Consider the following 14,659-nt stretch of genomic DNA (forward strand, 5'->3'; position numbering starts at 1 on the left):
AGAATGATCATTACAAAGCATAGCTTTCCTTTCTCCTATCGCTCCTTCTTCCATTATTTAAATCGGGACAGATTTATAAAACTGCTGCACGTGTTCGCTCACCGTGGGATACCCATCCGGAACTGGACGCTCGAAGCAGACGACAAACGAGCTCTCCCTAAGGAGTGACGTAGAAACATGGCGGCGGCGTGTTTTCAGCGCAACGCTAGCCTCGCAACTTTGGAAGTCTCGTTTCTGCCTTAAACTGGACGCAGAGAAACGCGAGAACTTGCAGGGGTCATTTTTCCAGGGTGTAGTTTTTAAAATTGTTGTAAAAAAAATTGAGTGGAAATGTCCATTTGATTAGAATGTATGGCTGCGCACACACAAACACTTGCTTGAAATAATTGTGTCCATCGAAGACAAAGAAGTGGAACAAGATGCGAGAATAGATTAGAAAAGAGAGAGGAAAGATCCCTAACACACACACACACACATACATGTGATGTGAGTGTGCATGGCAGTTAAGAGAAACATTTGAAGAATGGAACAAGAGAAAGTGAAAGGGAGAAAGAGTGATATCGGGAGTGTAAGAGAAGAGAAAAGGGGATACATATGCATGTATGTCGTACACATAGAGGAAAAGGTCTAAATATGGGCCCCCCTTTTTATGTTGTCATTTACGGAGGAAAAAATTAATATATCAAGCACCTGGCTTTAAAATGCATATCTATGAAATATACGTATACTTAAATGTAATAGCATGCTAAAGTATAGAAGGTCTCCAATTTTTTTTTTTTAAAAAACAATTTCCAAAAATAGGTAATGTATGATGTATTTCAAAATTGTGGTCTAAATATGGGTTACTAGAGGCAATATCACAAAAAGCAATTAAAATTTTAAAAAACAGTCATTTATCGCTAAAACATTATAAAATTCATATTTATGAATAATCTGTTGTTTTGAAAATCACGCTGAATGGGAAAAATCGAAATTAAGAAAAACATCCAAATATTTGTTGAAAATGTGATCTCAGCATTAGACCTCATGTCATAGCCCATATTTAGACCATCGCGCTATTTTTCTTCTTCAATTTATTTTCGCTCTCTGTGGTACATATTTCACAAACAAATCATGGCATTATAAAAGCCCACATTTGTTTTATGTACCGCTCATATCATAACCTATACAAAGCAGATGAGAATTCAGAAAACGCATACCTGCAAAAAGTTTTCGGAGGTCGCAATTCTATAAGAGCGTCCAAGGCCGAAACTAACCACCACTTTCTCTTGCGAATTGGCGCCGCAACCTTTGTCCTTGACAGATAACCAGTTCCAATAGCCTCTGCCAGGCTGCAGCACCCGGGAGCGCTGATAATTCCAAAACCCATATTTATATATATATATATATATATATATATATATATATATATATATATATATATATATATATATATCATATGGCCTTATATTTATACCTGCCCACCCGGTCGAAAATTTCGGGGGCCGCTTCTGCGTGGAAGTAAGGTTGACTTTTGATTCCTTCTCAAAAGATACTCTTTACACCACAAAATTTAATTTGAATTTCCGTTGTTATTTCTCACTTGCTATCATGTCTTGCTTTTTAATATTGTGTTTTACTAACACAATTTGTATAATACCAAATTAACCACATTTCTATATTATAACTCCATAACATATGCAAGTACATAAAATCAACAACAAGTTCCCATGACAACAGCAGGGTATTAAATATCGATATTACATATTGATGTGTGACGATTGGGTCAGCATACTGTGCGGAGAGGCGATGTATTATCATGATTTCTAACGTTTGTTGATATCGTAAAAATATCGACGTCGATATATCGAGTATCGATATCGACTCTTCGGTATTTTAAAAGTATCGACTCCACTTCAATATATCGAAAAATCGCACAGCCCTACCTTTGAGATCTTTGTTTCTAGTGTCAATTTCACGTTACAATCACTTGAGAACTACTTGGCGTATTACGTACAATGTAACAAACGTCATTCTTAATGAAAGTTTCCCTTCTTTCAATTGGACTAAAAATAATATGGTGTTTCCATATTTAAAAAAAACGTAAATTTTGTGTTGAAAATCGTATTTCCTTAGTAGTTGAACTATTGTCTCTACTAATTTCATGAGCCCCTCTCATACTTTTATATCTGCGAAAGTATTTTTTCAATATTTATTGTTGTTCACGAAATATTTCCGGTGGTAATTATATATATATATATATATATATATATATATATATATATATATATATATATATATATATATATATTCATTCATTCATTGTTTTCTGCCTAATTGGCAGGTTTTTCACTGCAATCTCCAGCTTTCCCTGTTCTCTGCCTTACGCTTCGTAATAGCATACGATCCAGTTAATTTAATATCATCCATAAGCTGATATCTCTTTCTTCCACGGACTTTTCTTCCTTCAACCATTCCCTCCAAGGCATCTCTTAGCAGGCAGTTTCTTCTTAGACAGTGTCCTAACCAGTTTCTTTTCCTCTTCTTGATGGTCTCCAGTATAGATCTTTTTTCACCAACTCTTTTCAGTACGGCTTCGTTTCTTACCTTGTCCGTCCATTTTACACGCTCCATTTTTCGCCATGTCCACATTTCAAAAGCTTCAAGTCGTTTCTCTTCATTTCTTCTCAACGTCCAGGTTTCTGCACCATATAGTGCTACACTCCACACAAAACATTTCACTAATCTCTTCCTTAGACCTATGTCCATGGGTCCACAAAAAACATTTTTTCTTCTATTGAAAGCTTCTTTTGCTATTGCGATTCTCATTTTCACTTCTTGGTTGCAGCTCATGTCACTGCTTATAGTGCATCCGAGGTACTTGAAGCTATCCACTTGCTGGATTCTTTCACTGTTTGCTCTCACATTAATATTCCTTGGTTTCCGTCCTATAACCATTGCCTTTGTCTTCTTTACATTAATCTTCATCCCATACTGCTCACAGCTGCTGTTTAACTCTTCTAACATACTATTTATGGTTATTTCATCCTCAGCGAATAATGCCATGTCATCAGCAAATCTTATGCAGTTTATTCTTCTTCCTCCTAATTTGACACCTCCTGTGCCCTGGAAACAAGTTTTCACTATATGTTCTAAATAAATATTAAACAAAGTAGGCGATAGGCAGCATCCTTGTCGTACTCCTCTTCCAATTTCACAGCCTTCTGTCATTTCGTCTCCTGTTCTCACTTTAACTCGTTGATTCATGTATAAGTTGCTTAGAAGTCTTCTCTCTTTCCAATCTACACCAATTTTCTTCAGAATTTCTAAAAGTTTAACCCAATTCACTCTATCAAAGGCTTTCTCCAGGTCTACAAATACTACAAACACCTCCTTTCCTTTCTCTAAATATCTTTCCCCAATGGTCCTCAGTAAACCAATTGCATCCCTTGTACCTCTTCCTTTCCTGAAACCAAACTGTTCTTCCTCTACCTCGCCACTGACCTTCGAGTATAGGCGTCTGTTCAGAATTCTTAGAAGAATTTTTGCCGAGTGAGATATCAAGCTGATTGTCCTGTACTCAGAACATTTTCTGGCATTGCTTTTCTTCTGCAGAGGTACCAAAACAGTCTCCGTGAAATCTTGTGGCCAATCCCCTTTCTCATAGATTTCATTGCATAAGTGCAGTATTTCTCTTTTTCCATCTCCCAGGCATTTGATAAGTTCAACAGGAATTTCATCAGTGCCCGTTGCTTTCCCATTCCTCATTTCTTTGAGTGCTTGCTCAAATTCTTCATTCAGGATATAGTATCCTTTCTCATCGTCAGGCACGTCGTCTTCATTTTCTACATTCAGACTGTCTGGGCGATTCTCTTTCTGGTAGAGCTCTTCAACGTACTTTCCCCACACATTCGATATTCCTTTTTTGTCTGTGATTTCACATCCTTCCTCGTCTTCTATCATCCACATTGTTTTCCATTTCTTCTTTTGGAAGCCCGAGCAGTTTACTTCACGATACATCAAGTCATACCTTCCTCTTTTTTCCAGTTCTTCAATTTCTTCACATTTTTGTTTCATCCATTGTTCTTTTGCCCTGTCAGTTTCTCTTCTTAGCTGGTTATTCAGTATCTTGTAATTATGTCTTCCCTCTTCTGTATTTACATTCTTCCATTTTCTCCGTTCCTCCATTTTTTCCAGCATACTTTCAGTAATCCATGGTTTCTTTGCACTTTTCCTTTCCCTGTAGCCTATTGTTTCATCCACTGCCTTCTGTAAGCAGCTTTTTATTCCATCCCACATCTCATCCTTATTGTTACAACTAGCTTTAAACTTATTATAGTTTCCTTGGAAATGTTCTGCAAATTTTTGTCTTTCGTCTTCTTCCCTTAGCTTCTCTAAGTGGGGTTTCTTGCTCACCTGGTTTTGGGTTATCTTCTTCAATGTAAGATTGATTTCTCCTATTAGCAAGGTGTGGTCTGAATTAATGTCAGCTCCTGGCAATGTCTTCGCATTTTTCAAACAATTTCGAAATCTTTCTTGTACCAGTATGTAATCTATCTGGTATCTTTTACAATCTCTTGGACATATCCAGGTGTACCTCCTTCTCTTATGTTGCTGGAACAGTGTGTTTCCAACAATTAGGGAGTTTCTTTTACAGAAATTTACCAGGCTTTCCCCTCTCTCATTTCTCTCGCCTAATCCATATCTTCCTACTGTACTTCCATCCTGCCTTTCTCCTACTACAGCATTCCAATCACCCATTACGATAATACACGAACCCTTTCTCTCCTTTTCCATCAATTCCTCTATCTTCTCATAGTTTTCCTCCACTTCTTCTTCTGACAACCCACTATGTGGCATATACACTTGAATTAACACTAAGTCTTTCTTCTTTCCTTGAAGTTTCACCATTATAATCCTGTCATCCACATAACGCACTGCTATAACTTTATGTTTCACACGTGGTCCTAGCACTATTCCCACACCACGGTTTCCTTGTTGATCACCTCCAGAATAAAACATCTTGAACTCATCACTCACTATTTCACCATTTTGTTCCCACCTCACTTCTGATATTCCCATAACATCTACTTTGTTTCTTCTCATTTCTGCCTTTAAGTTTTCTAGCTTTCCCGACTGTAACAGGGTTCTGAATACCGGGTGGTCCATTTATAATGATAGTAGATGGAATATCGCATGCAGAATGCATCCAATCGAAAAATTGTACAGAATAAAAGTTTGATACTATTGAGGGGGTAAGTCAATGCCGCAAAAATTTCGTCGCCGCCACCCACCTCTTAGGGGGAGTGGGGGGTAAATTTGAAATTTCAAATGGAACACCCCTATTCGTTTTACATATTTGGATTCCGTGTTGAAAAAGAAGAATTTTTTGTTTGAAAAATTTTGTAAAAAAATTGCAAACTTCGAACATTTATAAACATTTGGTAGTTTCAGATTCATTTTGTTCCCTTTATGTAATAACGGTTTTTGTTTCCGTTGAGAACATTGCATAAACGAATTTTATTCAAAAAATGTGTGCAAAGAATTCGGCAAAAGAAAATTGTTTGCAATTTATGTTTTTGTGTAACAATACAATAACAATAAACAAACAATAACAATTTCGGCGACGAAATTTTTGCGTCATTGACTTACCCCCTCAATAGTATCAACCTTTTATTCTGTGCAATTTTTCGATTGGATGCATTCTGCATGCGATATTCCATACTATCTAGGGATGGCCAAACGGATCCGGATCCAAAAAATCCGGATCCGTTCGGATCCGGATTCGGATCCAAAAGTTACGGATCCGGATCCGAAAATTCCGGATCCGGATCCGGATCTGAAAGTTTCGGATCTGGATCCGGATCCGAAAGTTCCGGATCTGGATCCGGATCCGAAAGTTCCGGATCTGGATCCGGATCCGAGAGTTCCGGATCCGGATCCGGGTCTGAAAGTTTCGGATCTGAATCCGGATCCGAAAGTTTCGGATCTGGATCCGGATCCGGGTCTGAAAGTTTCGGATCTGAATCCGGATCCGAAAGTTTCGGATCTGGATCCGGATCCGAAAGTTTCTGATCCGGATCCGGATCCGAGAGTTCCGGATCCGAAAGATTCGGATCTAGATCCGGATACGGATCCGAGAGTTTCGTATCTCAATCCCATTATAATATTACCACACCTTAAAGGGTATTATGATCTTCGATTACAAAGAAATTTTTCGTTAGTTCTACAAGATTTTTTTTCAAGTGTTGTTCCTACAATACTTTGCTACGCATCGGCTAACACACTCGTGCACACATGTCAGAGGTGATTTTGTAAATGCCATTGAAACGAATATGTATTCATTCGAATGTATTGGAAATGAAAACACACATAAATGTGAGACATTCCATTCCAGGATGAAACCTTTAACACATATAACAAGATAGAAATGTTATACAAAAATTATACAATTGTTCTACAGTTACAGTTCTACAAATTAAAATAAAACATTATAATATATGCAGTGTTAAATAATTACAAAGTGTAAGACTAACAAGGGAGGTTATCTAAGTGTCCCCCTCCGATTTCCATGAAACTTGGCAGTATAGTGGTGCCCAAAGGAAGAATTACGTGTTTTTTTTGTTTCAGCTAAAAAACGGTTTTAGGGGGAAAAACCCCATCAAATGTCAAGATGAAGACAAATTGAAGTGAGGATCTGACTCCTGTGTCCCCCTCCGATTTCCATGATACTTGGCAGGTGTATAGTAGGGCCCAATGGAAGAAATACGTGTATTTTTGTTTCAGCTAAAAATCAGTTTTAGGGGGCAAAACCCCCTCAAATGTCAAGATGAGGACAAATTGAAGTGAGGATCTGACTCCTGTGTCCCCCTCCGATTTCCATGATACTTGGCAGGTGTGTGCATAAACGGGCCCAAATGAAGAAATACGTGTTTTTTTTGTTTCAGCTAAAAAACTGTTTTAGGGGGCAAAACCCCCTCAAATGTCAAGATGAGGACAAATTGAAGTAAGGATCTGACCCCTGTGTACCTCCGATTTCCATGATACTTGGCAGGTGTATAGTGGGGCCCAATGAAAGAAATACGTGTTTTTATGTTTCACCTAAAAAACGGTTTTAGGGGGCAAAACCCACTCAAATGTCAAGATGAGGACAAATTGAAGTGCGGACCCCTGCGTCCCCCTCCGATTTCCATGATACTTGGCAGGTGTGTGTATAAACGGGCCCAAATGAAGAAATGCGTGTTTTTTTTGTTTCGGCTAAAAACTGTTTTAGGGGGCAATCCTCCCCCTCAAATGTCAATATGAGGACAAATTTAAGTGGGCATTTGACTTATGTGTCCCCCTCCGATTTCCATGAAACTTGGCAGGTGTATAGTGGGGCCCAAAGGAAGAAATACGTGTTTTTTTTTTTGTTTCAGCTAAAAAACTGTTTTACAGGGCGAAACCCACTCAATTGTCAAGATGAGGACAAATTGAAGTGGGGATCTGACCCCTGTGTCCCCCTCCGATTTCCATGAAACTTGGAAGGTGTTTGTATAAACGGGCCCAAATGAAGAAATACGTGTTTTTTTGTTTCGGCAAAAAGTTGTTCTAGGGGGCAACCTCCTCTCAAATGTCAAGATGAGGACAAATTGAAGTGGGGATCTGACCCCTGTGTTCCCCTCCGATTTCCATGAAACGTGGCAGGTGTATAGTAGGGATGGCTAGATGCGGATCCTAGCGGATCCGAAATCCAGATCCAGAACTTTTTTATTTTAATTTGTAGAACTGTAACTGTAGAACAATTGTATAATTTTTGTATAACATTTCTATCTTGTTATATGTGTTAAAGGTTTCATACTGGAATGGAATGTCTCACATTTATGTGTTTTCATCAGCCCCCCCTCAAATGTCAAGATGAGGAGAAATTGAAGTGGGGATCTGACCCCGAAACCACGTAAATATGGCATAGGAAGAAACAAGGGGCATACGGCTTCTCTATACACCTATCAAATTTCATGAGAATCGGAGGGGGACGCAGGGGTCAGATGATCCTCACGTCAATTTGTCCTCATCGTGACATTTGAGGCGGGTTTTGCCCCCTAAAACAGTTTTTTAGCCGAAACAAAAAAAAAAACACGTATTTCTTCCTTTGGGCCCCTCTATACACCTGCCAAGTTTCATGAAAATCGGAGGGGGACACAGGGGTCAGATCCTTACTTCAATTTGTCCTCATCTTGACATTTAAGGGGATTTTGCCCCCTAAAACAGTTTTTAGCTGAAACAAAAAAACACGTAATTCTTCCTTTGGGCCCTTCTATACACATTTGAGAGGAGGTTGCCCTCTAGAACAAATTTTTTGCCGAAACAAGAAAATACGTATTTCTTCATTTGGGCCCTGCAAGTTTCATGGAAATCGGAGGGGAACACAGGGGTCAGATCCCCACTGCAATTTGTCCTCATCTTGACATTTGAGAGGAGGTTGCCCCCTAGAACATTTTTTTTGCCGAAACAAGAAAACACGTATTTCTTCATTTGGGCCCTGCAAGTTTCATGGAAATCGGAGGGGAACACAGGGGTCAGATCCCCACTTCAATTTGTCCTCATCTTGACATTTGAGAGGTGGTTGCCCCCTAGAACAATTTTTTTGCCGAAACAAGAAAACACGTATTTCTTCATTTGGGCCCTGCAAGTTTCATGGAAATCGGAGGGGAACACAGGGGTCAGATCCTCACTTCAATTTGTCCTCATCTTGTCATTTGAGAGGTGGTTGCCCCCTAGAACAAATTTTTTGCCGAAACAAGAAAACACGTATTTCTTCATTTGGGCCCTGCAAGTTTCATGGAAATCGGAGGGGGAGACTTAGACCTCCCTTGTAAGTGTATTAATTAATTACAAATCGCGCACGCGCGCACACACACTATATATATATATGTGTGTATGTATATTATATATATATGTATATTAGCAGGTAACAATATGTTATAAGCACATTCTTACTTTCCAAAGAAGCGCATGTGGGATGGCAAAACGGATCCGGATCCGAAAATTCCGGATCAGGATCCAAAAGTACCGGATCCGGATCTGAAAGTACAGGATCCGGATCCGAAAGTTTTGGATCCGGATCCGAAAGTTCTGGATCCGGATCCGAAAGTTCTGGATCCGGATCCGAAAGTTCTGGATCCGGATCCAGATCCGGATCTGAAAATTCCGGATCCGGATCTGAAAATTCCGGATCCACGGATCCGGATCCGAAAAATTTTAGGATCCGGATCCTTAGGATCCGGAACCAACCGGATCCGAATTTCGGATCCGCCAGGATCCGGATCTGGCCATCCCTAAAATGGACCACCCGGTATATATATATATAATTTGAATTTATGGCTGTTTCAGCCCATGGCTGCATACTCAATAATAAACTTAGTAACATTTAGTTTATCATCTTTTCACACATGCTGTGTTCTTCCTTTATAGGGTTACCAGATTGTTATAAGGACATGATGGACATGTCATGTAGGACACTGAGTCAAAATGTAGGACACAAACATTCGCAATAAATAATACATATTTCTATAGAACACGTTAGAGAGTAATTTAAAATTGACACTTTTTAGTTTAAAAAAGAAAAGATTTCTTAATGAATTCTTTAATGCAATATTTCCAAACTTGTAATCATACTGAACAATGAAACTCTTACTAGATGTTTTAACTGGTAATTCTAAGAGGAGCCAATTTTTCTCAAAATTTCAGGTTTTAATCAAAATGTGTTATGAGAGACTGGACAGTCAAACTTTTTTCAATTACATGGACCAGTACCAAACTTTTTACAGACTTTATGAAAAAAAAAATCTCTCGTGAGTCCTCAACATTTGCATTATGACCTGTAATGGCAAACAAATATTCAGGAATTACCGTAATTTGAAATGATTTCAGAAGTTTCATCTTGGGCAGTTTTTAGTTCAATAAGAGGGTTTCTACCAAAATAATAAATCCAAATTCCTTGACTTTTTCAGGACTTTTCGTGACCTTTTTATTTTTCAAGGTTTTCTTAACCTTTATTTATTCGACCCCTTCTTAGGTAAAGTTGGAAATTAGCAACTAAGAAAATAAATATCTATTTAATGAAAAAACCCTACCAAAAGTCCAGTTAAGATTAAAACTGAAGTCGTATATAACCAGAGAATTAGACCTGCTTTATCTATTAATGCCCTCAGACTGTACTTTCCAGAGTAGCGAGACTCTGGCATCTCGACTCACAGTCTGTATAATCTTATGTGGGGCTTGTGTTGTTGTTCCTGTGTTTGTCTCTTCGTCCATCTATTCTTAACACCATTCATTCTCATTTTCGCGATTAGCCAAAGGGGCAGAAAAGTGAAGTAAAATAAACTAAATCAACCAATCAGTCATTGTGATAGCAAAAATTCTTGACCACAAGTATAATTTATTGACTTCTTCACCTACTTGTTGATTTCTTTACTTTTTCTTGACTTGTATGACTTTCTTTACTGGTAGACACCCTAAATATCTTTGTTCTGTATATCCCTGCTTCACAATCAAAATAATGAATAAGAATGGGAAACATCTTGTTAAACCCAAGACAAGAAATTACCCTCAGGCATTGAACAGTGACATCATCAATATGTGGCCTCAAAACTTTGCTCATTAACTGCTTCCGTTGTGGTTCTAGCAGGACAAACTTTTCTTATCTTTTTGGTCAATGACTGAATCAAAATAAATTTCACTATTGAGTTTGGGAGCGCAGTCCATTGACTTGCATGATTTATCTTTGTTCAACTGATACGTATTTTCCTAATTAATATTATGTGACGCTCAAAATGTAGGACATTTATGATATTTTTCAAATTCCTCCCTGACGCCGGACATAAGGCTAAAATGTAGGACATGTCCGGGATAAACTGGACTTCTGGTAACCCTATTCTTTTAGCGTGTCTGAGGCAATAGTTAATCAATCCCTCCTCCCAGGAAAGAAGAATGAGTTCAATATTATAAATTCTAAACATGAAGAAAGTGCTTATCAAGTGTTTATAAACGTTGTGGACAGGTCATGGTAACTCAAAATCTGAATGTTCTCAATTCGGATTTTTGCGTGTTGACGTTAAACAAGCAAAAGAAGAAGAAAATACATGTAAAGATAAACCTCGACGTAGCAAGAGTATAGAACGTCAAGGACAGAGAGAAGTAGGTCAAGCAATCAAGCACTTCGTTGCCATTTCTGTTTATCCTTCTTGCGTTGTGTAGCAAATCCATGGAGATGTTCGGAACATTATTTCCCCCCACTGAATCTCCCATGAGGCAGTTACTGAATTAGATGCATGGCATCACCTTTCGGCAAACATCAAATTCACCCTTTCCCGACTTCCTCAGCCTTGTTCGATGCATTCAGCCACGAACTTCTGATCTGTTGCACGTTCTTGGCAGTGTCAAACTCTTGGGAATTTCAGTCAAAGTCGCCAATCAGCGGTGGATACCATGGGCGTCCTTTCGGGGGGGGGGGGGGGCGTCCTTTCTTCCTCTCGTTCTATTCTTCCTACAAATTTTTCTTTCGTTCCCATTTCTCAAACCTAACAATGAAGTAAACTAGTCCTGGACGCTATTTTTAAGGGTGGAAAACTTTTCGATTCTGACCCTCCTCAAATTTGGCACCCTCTTTCGTTTATCCCTTTGTGAGCGCGTGTGTGGAAATTTTTCACGCAGGCTATTAGGGATGACACAAGGGCTAGCGAAAAACCAGGGCATAATTTCATGTGGCTCAGCATAAAAAAGACATCAAATGCAGTGAAACATAGCAAAAATATGACTGGCTACTTTAACAGACACCCCCCTAATATCCTAGACACGCCACTGGCTAAAGTTCCTCCTCATCGAGCGGGTGGTAACGTAACGTCCTTTCATGTTAAATGATCATGAAAGCAATGCAATTGTTCTTAAAAATTGTGGTTGGGTTTGAATTGTTATTTCAATTCCGCTTTATGCACAGGTAGGCTAATCGGGACTGGACCTACAGTTTAAAATGGGATCCGAACCAATGTGCCTCCACCGGGTATCGAACGCGGGACCTTTTTTACAAGACCACGACGTTACCATTAACATTACGCCATCGGAGAGGCCGGCAATTGTGGTTGGTTTTCGCTTTCAACAAACATAAGTTTCACTTCAATAAGCACTGTATCCTATTTTCTTTGTGGTAAAGATTCAGCACCTCCCCACAGTGCTTTCATCGGACATGTTGATATTTATTATTCAACGGTTTCATACAGGTTAAAGAATACGTTTTAGCAACAAGAACTGGAAACAGTAAAACCCTGTTGGAAGCACATCCACAGGTGAAAGGGACCGTTTCTTATCAAAGTCGTAGGATACACGCTAGCAGCTTTTGCAATAACACGTCAGATATAAGCAATGATAAAAGCGAGTTTCATAAGGAAACGAGAAATACAAACAAGAATAGGGCAGGTAATACGATTCTCAAACTATAATGCGAATATAGTGCGCAATTTGGATTTGTTCAAGGAAGTAAGAAAATACTGCCAGACAGCTGAAGACCAGACTAAAGGGACAGTAAAGCTAATCGGGACTGGTCCTACAGTTTAAAGTGGGATCCGAACGACTATGTGCTTTCACCGGGAATCCAACCCGGGACCCCTTGATTACAAGGCGACGACGCAACCACTGCGCCATCGGGGAGGCACTAGATATAATTGAACTAATATTACTCTCTATGATTATTTCATAATGTATTTATTAATATTAAATTTCAAGGGTACATATTAATTAACGTGTAAAATCAGAAAGCTATTTACGAGTGAAATTGTTGGGATCGGCTCATTGACTTATTAAAAAAAAAGTAATTTACCGGATGTGTGAGCGCCAGACGAAGTTAATTTGTTACTGCAGAATGATTCGGCTGAATATCTGGTTGAAAAGCACGGTGCTAGTTAATATTGAAAGTAGAAACAATTTAACATGTGACAGTCATTCCAGATTTACAAAAACCTCGTTCTTGCAAAGACAAAAAGTACTATCAAATCGCCGGAAATAAAACATGGAAGACATTAATGAGGATGTCGATTCAAGCATTGTACTGCATGTTGATATAAAATTATGATAATATTGTTGAAAGGTGTAAAATGGCTATAAAAATTGCCATGGGGAAGTATATAAAAAAAATTCTGTTCATTTGTTTTTAATACTGCGTGACTGCCTTCAATAGATACAAATCGATGAAAGCTGGTAGGTATAGTCACGGGCAATAAAAATGGTACATCTAGATCCTGAAATAATCGGTTCCCTGCAAGGCATTGTGTGTTTCTCTGCCACAGCATAATAAACCTCAACTATTTGGGTTGAGCATGAATCTGAATTACCATTTTAGCCTCACATCAGTGTGCGAAATCCTGGGGATTTCCCCCCACCAAAAAATTCCGAGTGGGGAGTTTTTGTTATAACAACAAAAGATAAGCAATTACTTTTAATTTCAAATATAGGCTTTACTAAGAATAATATCGAAAATTAGTGTAGTTGTGAGTATTGAATGCACTCTCTCTCAAGAGATCGTTAAGAAATCTACATATGCACAATAAAAGTAAAACAAGAATGGAAAACAATAATAACTATGAAATCTAATTGATTTATATTAACACAAAGCAAAAACTAAACCAAAACATACACAATAAAACCACTTGAACTATTTCATAATTTATTTAATATCTTTAACCAGTTTGTAAAGAAATTAGCTTCTTTGCAATATCTGGTATGTATAAAAAATCAAATTAATTCATTTTATGTAATTATTAATAATAGTATTATATTTTAATTGAGTAATTTATTTTTACTTTTAATAACATTACAAAAATATGTATATCGTATAATATGGGGTTTGAAGATCAAAAACTTTCTCCCCCCACCAGTTTTCAATGATTTCGCACCCTGCCCCACATTGCATTGAATAAGTAAAAATACACACGAAAAACTCTGGCTATCATTTAAGGTAGTTGTGTGACCTGACCAGACGATATTGGGGAATTATAATACCCGGTCTAAATTTATTTATTTTTTTAAAAAAAAAAAAAAAAAGATCGGCCGATAAATATTCCCCTAGCTACTAAAAAAAAACCTGAACACGTCACTGACTTACCAAGCCTTTCAGTGGAAAAGTGTCGCTTACTCTCTCAGTATGTACAACAAACACGAGTGGAACATACAGATAATAAAAACACAGTCTTGTACTTACCTTGTAATGGATTACGATTTACAGGCAATTCTGCGTTGTCAGCACTTGAAATTACGTGTTCGTCGCAGAGGTCTAAATTACAGACACCATTCAGCGTAAACACACTTATAAGATCAGAACGATAATTAAAAAGCAAAATGATTTCGCCTTAGAATCACTTCACAGACAGAACAGCAACTTCTCTCGCACACGAGTAACAAACCCTTCACGCCGCCGGACCAACAACAGGTTACTGTCAACAAAAACCGCCTTCTCTTATGTGCAAGCGCCAGCACCATCTATAATCCCTTGCTGGAACTACTACGCGAGCGAAACCGGTCAACAAATCAGAAGTTGCTATGGTAACGCGCTCATGTTGAAAAAAGCAAATAATACACATCATGTAACGAATCGAAGACGTCTATTACCCTACTTCTAGTTTAGAATTGATTGCAATCTTTGGTTTATTTA

At 38.3% G+C, this 14,659-nt stretch overlaps 1 protein-coding gene across 1 annotated transcript in view; it reads right to left on the reverse strand.

The window, feature by feature from the left end:
• tws (protein phosphatase 2 regulatory subunit tws) overlaps positions 1-14,422 on the reverse strand; it is a 241,570-nt gene extending 227,148 nt beyond the window's left edge. Inside the window, exon 1 of the mRNA XM_083140836.1 lies at positions 14,210-14,422. The gene's annotated coding sequence lies outside the window, so the exon portion shown is untranslated. The remainder of the gene's footprint in view (positions 1-14,209) is intronic.
• Between the last annotated feature and the right edge of the window lie 237 nt (positions 14,423-14,659).

The sequence above is a fragment of the Lepisma saccharinum genome, chromosome 19, assembly GCF_977018435.1.
Source record: "Lepisma saccharinum chromosome 19, izLepSacc3.1, whole genome shotgun sequence".
Taxonomy (NCBI): Eukaryota; Metazoa; Arthropoda; class Insecta; order Zygentoma; family Lepismatidae; genus Lepisma; species Lepisma saccharinum.